Here is a 12805-nt window from a genome sequence, read left to right on the forward strand (position 1 = left end):
ACTGCCCTGATTTGGTTCAGGTGACTTGCCAGGTGGAGCGAAGACAGCAATATCATCTGTTTATGCTGCACTAAAGGTCCCCAGTCAAGGCAGAATCCTGTGCACCACATCTGAAAGGTGGCAGGGGCTTTCTCCAATCAAAACAGCATAACATTAAATTGAAAGTGGACCTCAGGAGCGAAGGGTGAATTAACTTTGACACAGATAATGGTTTCAGGACTTCAGGAACAGCATTTGTGGGTTGAGACTCACTCCAGTAGAATATACCAGCAGGGTCTAGGGCAGGTCAGTTAGAACTGGCCAGTTAGATTCTTCAGGAAGAGGGCTTCCATCAGCTTGTTATGTCACTGTAGCTGAACAGGAGGTCAGTCAAATGAACATTGGAGTTCACTTCCTTATCATAGGCGCAAGTGGGTGAAAGGCCAGCATTTCAGGACAGGCCTTCTTCTGTCTTCCACAGGTACAGTAATGTTCTGAAAAAGATGCCCAGGGGTGGAACAATAATGCCTAGCACTAGCCAGGGTGTGTGGAGGTGACTCCTGTCCCCTCTTTAACCAATAGGGAAATTGATCCCAGGGTTAATCCTACCCATATGTGCATCCATTTATGTGTGCCCAACTGCAAACATTCCCACAGTGCCACTCTGTACCTATAGCTCATATGACAGAACACTTCTTTCCCTGTGCAGAGCTCCAGTGTTTAACCTACAGGTGTTTCCAGGTAAACAAGCAACACCTTCTCTGTAGTCACTCAAAACCGGTTCTGGGGGCAGTTCCTCCCCCAATTGGATTGGTGCCTGGCAGACTAGAGGGACAAAGGAGTGTGCAGGACCAGGCGTTAATTACATCTGCCTCTGACAGGTTTGGGCAATTTGAAGTTAATTACGTTCCTGGGAACAGCCCAGATGGTCATGCTGCCAAAAGAACAGAACACCTCCCCCACAGCCAAAGCCTTTGTCTAAGCTCTGGGAGCAAGTTCACACCCCACTAATGGAAGTATTCAGCTCCTGGATGACAGTTAGAAGATCATGAAAATGGGCTTTGAGAGGCCTTGGGCAGGGAAAAGGTAACTTTCTAAAATGACCTTTTAAAAAAATATTTATTACAAATCCCATTTTATTGTGCCACCGGAGCCAAGCTACAACCAAGTAATGAGCCTCAAACAGGGCAAAACCGGACTTAGGTTGCTCACGTTCCAATTCACCAAGGACTGGGCCTTGCATCCCGGGCTGGACTGTTCCTATTGGAACAGGGCCAACACTGATTTGCATATGGCTTGCTCCAAACTGAGATGGCATGGTGGGCAAAAGAATGTTGGATTGGGATGCTACCCTGAGCGTTTGGCAGTGGTTAGACAAATTGCAAACAGTCCTCCAATTTTCTCTTGTGCGTTTTAAAAGCAATGGCTGTCATGGGGCCAATGAGGAACTCTATTCACTTCTCTTAATATAAATATTAGAGAAGTGTTGAATTCCTGAAAACATATATTCCTCTCAAGAGATTATATGGCACTGTAGTCAGAAAGCAGATAGCTGATGTTGCCAAACTGTATGGTAAACATGTTACCTCCCGTAAGAGGATGGAAAGCTCACTGTTCAAAGACATGGCAATTAGGTCAAGCACAGATGCCTTCATTAGATAAATTAGTCAGTGTACTTTCCTTTTGGTCCTGTACTACAAAACTATGGCATGCCTCTTGATAAATGCTGATCATGTTCAACAACTGTATGTCACCCCTGATTGGAAGAGTTGGAATCGGCCACTAAAAAATGTAAGTCATTCTAGGAAATATAAGTTATTTTCATGCAAATCATATCAGTCCAGCAGAGAAGTGTTGACACTGTCCATGTAAAGTATTTTCAGCCTTATTGAAACATGTTGGCCTTTTCCCACAAGAGGTTTATCAGCCTAACTGAAAAGTGTTGCTATCAATGGCAGCCCTCCTCTGAAATTTGAATTGTTTACACACAAAACAGAGCATCCGTCCAGAGTTGTGTTGGTACCACTGAATAAATATATGGCAGCCCTGCTGAGAAATTGTGGTACTGTTTACTAAAAGAATAGCAACCAAGTATTAAAGATTTAGTGGTACAGTTGAAATTCTTTTTACTAATATGATGGTGACAAGATGAGTTCCTTAACACATCTCACCTACGCAGCCTATAAGCTGTCCCATACCAAGAAGTATTGTTACTGGCGCTGATAATGTTCTGCTACTCTCCACCCAGTCCCTGCAATCGTGGGTTTGCTGGGTAAAATGTTTGCTTTGCAGCACATACCATCATAAGAAGCTCATAGCGGTATAGTCTTCAAATATTTATAAAGAAGCAATTGGTTAAAAAGTAATCCATTCAAGGAGCAAAACCTGCTTCTGGAAAAATAGACAAAGCATCAAAAGTTATAACTTACAGTATTTTACCAATGTAAATATACTCAGTGATAAGAATCCGTTTGTGTTCAGTGCTCGACCGATCACACAGTGACTGCTAAAAGAAGTCCAAAGAGTTTATATACAAGAAACACGTTGACTTAATAACAATTATAGATAGGGCTCCCGGTTTTATGGTATTCATTTTTTTGCCATTTCCGTCTGTATTTATCCATATTTATTTTTTGCTAATTTTATCTGTATATATCCATATTTATTTTGGGTTTCGTGGAAAAATTAAGCTGAAATTAGTATGTTTCCACATTTATTTAACTGATGAATATGCGCTCATGCTTGAATGTCTGCCAGGTTCCAGTGCTGTGAACACCCGCAGAAGATAAATCAGTGCATTATATGAAAATATGTGAATTTCAGTATCAACCTTGTGCATATTCACTGCTGTTAAAGCCTCTTTACTAAAATGCCTTTCTTTTTTTAACCCCCTTATCTATCAATCCACAGATCTATTGACCTGGCACTCATGGCAAACCGTGTTTAGAATTACTCAAAAAGCACCACAATTTCCGTTTTTAACCACATTAAAAAAGAAATACAGACAAAAAAATAAATGTTTTCTGTCTGTATTTATCTGTAAAAATCAGTAAAATCGGACAACTGGGAGCCTTAATTATAGACCAATATGATGGTTTCAATGGGTAATTTTGTCCCATGGTGATGTAAATTCTGCAGTTATTAGTGGGCAATCCTAATGTTTATGGTGTCAACGAAGTTACGGGGCATGTGCCATTTGGTCAAGCAAACAGTGAAAACATTGTCAAGTCATTCAAAGAGGACAGTAATGACCAAATTCTGGAATGAGAGCACAATGGGGTCCTAGGGAAAAGTGAAGTAAATTATAAATCTCAATGGATCAACATCAATTCACAGCAATAGCAATTGTTGGTGAAGGCATTCACTACAGAAATAAGCAAAGTACTTTGACTATTTTTCACACCATTTGTGTGACTGGCTGACAAACACACCATCGCCAATTCAACTGTCCCCCACACTTGGGCTTTGTCTCCTAAGCTCCTTTTCTTGATGATGACCCAGGAACTCATTTAGAAGTGTTCAACACCATAAACACTAGGATAAATCATTATTAATTGATGAATCCATTGAATCTCTGGGTTTATTTGAAAATGATACCTGTATGAGCCACTGCTGTAATTGTATGTGAAGGCTCAGGGCTACTGAGAGGTGTATTTTGGGTTTGTCCTGTTGCATGTTATTATGTATACTTTCTACCGAAGGCAAAAGTATAATGCAATAACAAATTAACCATTTGCCATGTATTGCTACACGTCTGTGAGAAGAACGCCAATGTACCTGATATTTACTGGCCTTAGAAAGAGTAGTGCAATGTGTAGCACTATAGAAATAACTAATTATTATTATGAAATATACTGAACAGTTGTACCAACATTTTTTCCTGTCTCAACTAGGACTCGTCTCGAAAAGTACACCTTGAGCCAGTTGTTTTTCCAAAAATATTAATAGTGAAAAGCTTCCTCCCCACCTTATTAACATATCATTATTTTGTTTTCGGCTTTCACCAATTTCACTCTCTTAAGGTGCTTTAAAATACGTGATTTCAACAAATTTCCCAGTAATTCGTAAGAGGATAACATTAAATCATCACTGTGTTACGCCTTCTACGTTTGGCCATTGTAGCAGGCAAGATGTGGTTATTCTACTATTGTTTTTCCAAATATTTTTAAAGGTAGAATAGTAATAATTTGAAAAGACTGTGAAATGTTTTATTCCCTGTAATGTTTAGCAACAGTATACAACAGTTTTAAAAAAAACCTAATCAAAGAACAGGCTCCACTCTTCCCCAATATTCTTTTACATTGTTGTGATCACCTGGGCCATGCCCCCCAAAAACCGAGATTCCTAGCTAGGGGCCTGAGCCTAAATGTACACATGCTTCAGGCACTTATTGCTGTGCACTCCATTTTATATCTTCCTGAAAAACTATCTCTTTGACTCAAAATCGAAAGCGACAACTTTGGTTGTTTACAGTTAATCTGTTGTATTGACAGTATTTCTGGAAAATATTTAGCTTCCGCTGCAGACCAATTAGGCATCCATTATTACTTAGTCATCTGCACATGAAGGCCATGAAATATGTTCTCCACCCATTGTTGGGGAGAATTGACAGGTTTTTAACAGACATGAGGACAGATCCGCTAGATATAATGCATAGAGGGTCGGTTAGAGCACATAGTATTGCCTCAACCCATTATATTTGGTATTTTATCTGTCCAGGTGACATCTAAATCAACTTTCACCCTAGCCCTGTTATCATTGTGAAGGGCCCTCAGAACTTAAAGAAGATCTGGGGTATAGCCTTTTACTTCAACAATTTTCCATAATATATCATCAGTTCTCTAAATCAAATGCTGTGCAGATGTTGACAAAGCGGCAGAATAGTTAACCCCTCTGCTCTCTCAATTTATGGGCTATAGGCCACACACTAAAACCATGATCCATCGTAGAATGGGTCTCTCTAAAACCACGCTGTTCCGCTGAATACAGTTTTATGCTTCAATCCAGTCTGCCACAAATATTATTTTGTCATATATTTTAGCTCCTAGAGGCCTGATTCACAAACTGTACTTTTGAGTAAGTTTATAATTTTTAGTAAGTTTACTAGTTTCAGTATTCACAAACTGCACTTTTGTAGTAACTTACACCTTTATAGTAACATACACTTTTGTAGTAAGTATAGTACTACATAGGACCAACCACTGGTACTGCAACACCTTCCCATAGAAAATAACGGATGTAGGGATTTAAAATAAAACCCCAGGGGAAATATTGTTAAATTTAATTAACATTATTTAAAACAGTTAAAAATATAAATAAGTATAAACTAGTGTTAACTGAATACATACAAATCGTACACATTTGTTATTGAAATATTTAACGAATTAAATAATAAATATGTACTATTTTATTTTTAAAATAGTTACAGATATAAATAAATATAAATTAAGGTTAGGTAAATACAGTGGTGGCTGGTTACATTTGTAAGTAGTGGGGTGTAAAAGGTGGTGGTATGACTTTTATGTAGCAAGTGAAGCGAGCAAGCTTAATGGACAACCGTGGGCTCCAGGGTAGAAGGGTCTTCCTCCCGAGAAAAAAATGACAAAAAAAGATTGGCAAATGATGCATTTTAAAGGAAATTAATTTAGTCAGTAATCAAGGTTTGTAAAGCAGTGGGAATGTATAGCCTTGAAATATTAAACACATTAAAAAAGGCCCCACTTTATCTTACTACATAAATATGTTCAACAGTTACTGTAATGTGCAAATTGTACAGCGCAACAACTTCAGGCCCTTTTAAGAGTATGCTTACCAGGTGTTTTGCACTGCATGCAGCATTGACTTTGGAAGAAAATGCTCTAACAAGGCTTTGGGAAGTACCCACAGCTGCTGGCTACAATCAGTCATGTAAAAATATTTCAAGACAGACTTTTAAGCAGAATGAAAAAGGTGGGGCCTCTCTGAAAAAATTTGTAAAATAAATTTCTGTGATTCCTATAGTGTGCCACATGACTTGTATTTTTGTTTCTCTGATGTTATTGCATCTAGATATATAACACTACAACTAACATATATTTACAACCTGCCAGTGCTATTGGCTTTGTCAATCGTTGTTAGCGGTTTAAGATAAAAGAGTAACAACAATGATTTGGTTTATAAATAATTAACATCAACGTAAGCTAAATTCGAATGTAAATGTCATAAGAGCTGGTCACACAAAAAACAAGTTTCACAATTTAAAAAAAAGATCAATACAGCGAAATATATATTAAATAAAAAGAGAAGGTTAAAAAACATTAAAAAGCACATACACAGCGTTATTATTACAAATGAATACAACTAGATGATTAACAGTTAAAAAATCCCCAAAAGACTGAAACATAATTCATTGCTGTTAATGGAGAGAGCCTACTTTCATTGATTTGCTGAAAGGAGCTTAGATCTGATTATCCACATCCATCTTCAAAACTTTGCCATTATTACTGCATACAATACAGATGGATCAGTACCCAGTATTCTCATAGCTACACTCGACAGGTGAGTGCCCATGATCCTGCAAATCGGTGCCAGTCAAGCTTTACAAGGTGCAACGTACGCTGGACATACAAACAACACATGTGCGTAGGTTTCTTCTGAGGCGATGCAGTTAGGGCATTTGTCATCTGTAGTGGCAAACCATTTAGCGGTGAAGGACTTGGGGGTAAGCATCCTGCTCCAAACATGAAATGCAGTTTGAGGTCTAGCGGGTTGGAGATTACGTCCCAGTAATCCTCAACATACAGACTTGGTTCTATTTGCAAGAACTTTCCTGTCAGTGTTATGGCATCACTTGTTCTGTTACTTTCTTGCACAATCCATTCCCAATACCTTTGCTTGAGTAGACCTTTTGATGGGAACTGAGTACTTTTGGGGGCTTCCCACAACAATGACATTCCCATGCAGGTTGGGGAGCTTCTAATATCACGCAACCAACTAATTTTGTGGAAGCGATCAGCCTCCATTATATCTTTAAGACCTTCTTTGAAGATAACCAGTTCTGGTGTACACCAGATTCTGTGCCAATAGCGGATAGGGTATTGTCTTGCTAGGTCAGCTATAGCTTTTCTGCCTAGATCAAAACGCAGTGGGAGCAGGGGAGTACTTTGGGGTAGGCTTGTGATCCCCCTGAGCAATCTATTCTCAGATACAACAAGAGGATAACATTTCTCAAAACCCCATAACTCGCCACCATACAGGACTGAGCTTAATATTTTAGAGCTATAGATCTGTAGCACTGGGGACAGAGGCTTGGTCAATGATGTTTTAAATTCCTTAATCATGACACCAGCCAATTGTCTGTGCCTTAAGGCCATGGTGTCGATATGCGGCCAACAGCTAAGCCCTTTATGCAAGATGATGCCTAAGTAAGTGAATGCATCAACCTGCTCCAGGGGTAGCCCATCCATTACCATGCCACGCTTAAATGACCTGTATTGATTAAAGATCATGAACTTTGTTTTGCGGAGTTGATTTTTAGACCGCGCAGTAAGCAAAATTCTTCAAAATGCTGCAGCACCCGCTCAGGGTTTTAGATAATATAAGCGTGTCATTCGCAAGCATTAATATCGGGATTGTTTTACCTGCTAGGACTGGGGCGTCTGTGGGAAAGGAAGCAAAAACATTAACAATGCCATTAATAAAAAGTAGGCCTGGGCGATAAATTCCGTTCCGCTCACGGAATTTGGATAATGTCGCGTTCCACGGAGAACGCAGAATTGCCAAAAATTCTGCGATCCGCGTCTTTGCGGAATTTTTTGCTTGTTCGTGCTTTCAAAATGCGTGTTCGTGAGATATTTCTCCCCGAGCACGCAAACAGCGTTCGCGAACGAGAAAAAAGCATCGCGAACGGGCAGAACAAGCAATTCCGCATGTTCGGGGAACTTTTGCATGCTCGCGGAGATTTTTTACCATTTTACGGAGCTTTGCGTAGCGTGGCTACGCAAATTCCGCCCACTCCTAAAAAAAAAAAGTGAAAACAATGTGAGTGCTAGGACGCAGCCTTGGCGTACTCCAATCTCCACTGGGAACCAGTCAGTCTTATTTCCCTGAGCCCCCCAACAAAGTTATTTTCGTGGAGGCGAACGATTAAAAAGAGTAGATCAGGAGCCAGCCCAAGCTCTTGCAGTACCCTCCACAGTTTGGGACCTGCAACTAAGTCAAAGGTGGACATAAGATCAACAAAGGCTGTATAAATGCTTCCTTTTCCAAGGGTCACCGTCCGCCAATAGATTAAGAGGAACCGAAAGACCTGGTCAGTACTGCTTAAGTGAGCCCGGAAGTCTGCCTGGCGGGGGCTCAGGATGTCGTTATCATCAATCCAAGTTTGAATTTTTGCTAAGACATGTCGTGCTACGACTTTCTGGATTGAATCTATAAAGCTTATCGGCCTATAGTTCCCGGGTAAAGATTTATCCTCTTTTTTTATAAATCGGGATGATATCCGCCCCTCGCAAGGTATCCGGGATCGGGGCTCCATGGGCGATGGGGTTTGCTAGAAGCATTATATCAATCGCCGACTGTGATGCGTGCGGCTGGTGGGGAAATCTCTTGGATAACGACTAGTAGATTCGTCACTGTTTTTTTACACCAAGAGACCGTAAATATCGTTACAAGCTCTCATATCAAGAGACCATAAATAACTGGTCCCTGCTTCCAGGATACATACATCTTCAAAGCTGGGTTTATCCAACCGCTTGTAGCTCAATTTGACGGTTGTCAAATATTAATAAGATTCCCACTAAATTAAAAGGGTCTTTTTAATCAACATTCTCTACGTCCTGAAGATGGTCTAACGGACAAAGCCACAATTAGACAGAAACGTCAACTTCTACACCTATTTTCTGCTCAAATGAAAGAGAGGAAATATTAGTTTTTTATACATTTCTCAGAACGCTTGAAATAGATATCTGTGAAAAGGTGTTCACAAATGTGACTGTGAAGGATTTTTCAGTTCATGTTAATATTACTTCTGGTTACATTGTGTTGTTGTTTTCTATGTACCCTACACAAATGAATTTTGAATTGATACTAAATTTTGCTTGATTATACACACCCGTGTTTTTTCCTTTTTCCTTTCTTTTCTTGTTTCACCTTCTTGATGATTGATTCATCGATAAGTAAATGTGATTCCTTTTGATTGATCTTGATTTACGTTACTTGAATAAGAACTTACCTGAAAATTATTTTTAAGAATTGAAGAGTTATTGAAATAAATCTATTGTAGGCGTATTTACCTGCTTACCTTTTCCAAGGGTCACCGTCCGCCAATAGATTGAGAGGAACTGGAAGATCTGGTCAATGGTGCTTTGGTGAGCCCGAAAGCCTGCCTGGCGGGGGCTCAGGATGTCGTTATCATCAATCCAAGTTTGAATTTTTGCTAAGACAAGTCGTGCTACGACTTTCTGGATTGAATCTATAAGGCTTATCGGCCTATAGTTCCCAGGTATAGAGTTATCCTCTTTTTTTTATAAATCGGGATGATCTCTGCCCCTCGCCAGTTATCCGGGATCGGGGCTTCATTGTCGATGGGGTTTGCTAGAAGCATTATATACTGACTCGATTTGGCCTTGTCCTGCAAAAAGATATCAGTGGGCACTTTATCAATTCCAGGGGCTCTCCCACTGGTAACTGTGCTCAGTGCAGTGGTTACATTGGCTAAATTAAAAAAACGTATCAGATGAATTGAAGTGGACCCAGGAGGGATCATAGTCCTTATTGTCATCATCTGCGTATTGTTCTGAGAAAAACGTTACCCACGTTTCAGTGTACACATGATTTTGGGGAGATTGGCCTATCCACCGCACCCCATTTTACCAAGCTCCAAAAGCATTGCATATTCCTCTCACTACTTGCTTCTTTTAGGTCCTGCTATCTTTTCTCATCCCAGGCCTTTTTTGCTGACAAGATCGCCTTCTTGTAAAGCCTCCTTGTGTATGGGACTCTAGACTGGTCTCCTAATCTTATTGCCCCCCAGAACTCTACACGCTTGTTTGCACTCCTTGTTATACCAATGTGGCTGTTGTTGACTTCCCTTTGCCTTAGACCGGCCAGGTCTTTGGAAGTGCAACATTTTTCTTTCAAATAGGGTGTTATGTAAGGGTATTATTTCGTTCGGTGGGCGGAAATCACGATGGGATGACGCCATCTGAGTTAAAGTGTGATCCAAGTCAGAGTTGATGGTTGATAATATTTCTGATCGTTCAATTACCATTGGCCATTTAAAGGTGTTGCATATCATTAGTCAGTACCAATTCACCTGTAAGTAGTAGGTTTGAGAATTGTGATTGCTCTTGTAAATCCTTAAATATGAACGTGGTGCATACTGGGTTATGGTCGCTCTCAGTTCTGTCCATCAAGACCATGTCCTATAGGATATGCCAAATTTTCAGACTGATTAACATATAATCAATCCAGCTAGTATGATGACCATTGCTAAACGTGTGTGCCCCTTGCTTGTCGGATCTTGTTCTTCCGTTATCTACCCTTAGGCCGTGTTCAAAGCTTAAGGCCTTCATCTGTAGTACTACCTCTGTCCATCTTTTCATTGGGGGTATTTCCAGACAAGGGATGCCCCACTGCTCATCCTCCTCCTCCGCTGGATCAAATTCTCCATTGTTAAGGGGCTCAAAAGTTGTATTAAAACCCCCTCTAAGACTACTGAGGCAGACCAGGAGATGTTATGTAAGAGCTCATCTAAACCGGAGATTGTTTCCGACCTTCGTGCCCCGCTACGCCCTCTAGCATAAATATTATAAATATCAATATTGCCATATGTGCCGCACCCCAGGCAGACAGCAAGAATGTCATTGCTCTCCGTATGCAGTACTTGTATGGTGAAGCCAATGTCCTGCCGAACCCAGATTGTGAGCCCCCCAGAAGGGCGTCCCTTATTGCCTTGAATGGCTGGTCTAGAATAGTTTAGATAGCCCAAATGATAATGTGGTTCAACTGACCATATTTCTTGGAAGATACATTTGTCGCATTCCTAAACAAAGGAGTTCCATTCAGGGAACACTCCTTTGGACCGCATTCCAGCAATGTTCCATGGTGCTATCACTAATCTTCATGGTGTTCGTTTGGAGGGCGATAAGAGCCCAACTGATGGTGTGGTGGTCTCTGGGGTGCAATCTGTCTCATTTACCACATTATCAAGAGCGGACTTTTCTACAAGAGGGTGTCATCAAGGTACCGCTGAGGATAAATAGTGGCACATACTGGGACATTGGAAGGGGTGGTGAAAGGGTGGGAGCACACTGCTTCACCACCCAGCACAGTTCGCCCCTTAGCATTGTGGTAAATGCAGTTCATGTTACATGCTCACTTGAATATTTCCTGGGGTATTCCTTTTTTTTAATGTATATCTTTATTTGAGACATCATACAAAGGAGACAAAGCATATCATACTTTACATAAAACAAATATAATCGATATACACATTTTTGAATTTATTTTCCCTTCTCCACTCCCTGAGAGCCCCAAACCCTCCTACGCTACTCCACCCCCTCCCTCTTGATCCATAAGACATTAAATTATACATTACTTTACTACCAGTTAACCTTTAACCTTTAACAGAAAATATATACATTGCCACGGGGCTGTATGACTAGCCTATCTGGTCATAATTCATTGAATCAACATCCTCATTAATCCATCTAGTTAAAGGCTCCCAGGGTTCAAGACCTCTTTTTTTGCTCTGTGTCCCCTTCTTTTATATATCGCAGTCTCCCACCCATATGTAGCTAATAATTTCCCTATCCAACAGTGTACTGAGGGAGGATCGCGGTCTAACCAAGCACTGGCCAAACATAGCCTAAACACCACCATAGCTGTGAATAGCAAGATCTGGTTTAGTTCATCCATTTCCTGATTACTTACCCCCAAAACTAAGACTCCGCATCGGGAGCAGTGTATACCTGAAGTCCCACCCCATCTAAAAATCTGTGCGGGTGTGATATATAGATTGAGCCACGTTTTAAAACACTGTACTTGAAGACTTGCCGAGATAAATGCTGTCTGGCTTAACAGAAGGGAATCTTCACATTCTCCTACCTCTGTTTGTTAAAGCTCCTGCCACCGGTTTGTATGCTTAACTAAATCATCCCCCATTTCCTTGTTGATTAATTTATATATTGTGGACAATGTTGGGCGAGCCCTACACACCATGTCTAATAAAGGAATTTTACTACAGCAGACTGTTTTTTTAGTCAGAAAGTCGATTAACTGTAAATATTTGAAAAAGTGATTATTCCCTATCCCGAATTTCTCCTTAATTGTGTCATACAAAAAAAAGTGTTATGTTCCATTAAATCACCCAAATGCCCTACACCTTTTTCAGCCCAGGTTTTCATATATCCATCATGAAATATGGCTGGGAGTAAATCATTATTAGGTAAGGGAGAATATCTGTGAATTCTACCGATATTAATTTTTTTCCAAACTGCCGTCCAGACTTTGAATGCGCCCAATAATGCCTTAAATTTAACCCTTTTAAAATAAGCATAATTAATATGTCGCATGAGACATCCTTTAGCCTCCGCCCCATATATTAGCTAATAAATGGAGACATTAGATGCTTCCCTTATATCACCCCAATCACTTTTCAACAAATCGGCCATCTGTTTCATAGCTGCTGTCCAGTAGTATACTTGAAGATTTGGGACTGACCAGCCCCCACGATCTCTGGGTAAAGTCATATACTTTAAAGCTCTTCTGAGACGCTGTCCCGCCCAAAGAAACCTAGAGATCAATTGATTAATCGCTAGAAACCAAGATTTACTTATTTCCAGTG

The 12805-nt window shown here is 40.3% G+C and overlaps 1 protein-coding gene across 12 annotated transcripts in view; it reads left to right on the forward strand.

Annotated features, from left to right (window-relative positions):
• The window catches only part of CTNND2 (catenin delta 2), a 3222299-nt gene that overhangs the window by 1433712 nt on the left and 1775782 nt on the right, over positions 1-12805 (forward strand). The window lies entirely within an intron of this gene.

Source organism: Triturus cristatus, chromosome 5_2 (genome assembly GCF_964204655.1).
Source record: "Triturus cristatus chromosome 5_2, aTriCri1.1, whole genome shotgun sequence".
In the NCBI taxonomy this organism is placed as follows: Eukaryota; Metazoa; Chordata; class Amphibia; order Caudata; family Salamandridae; genus Triturus; species Triturus cristatus.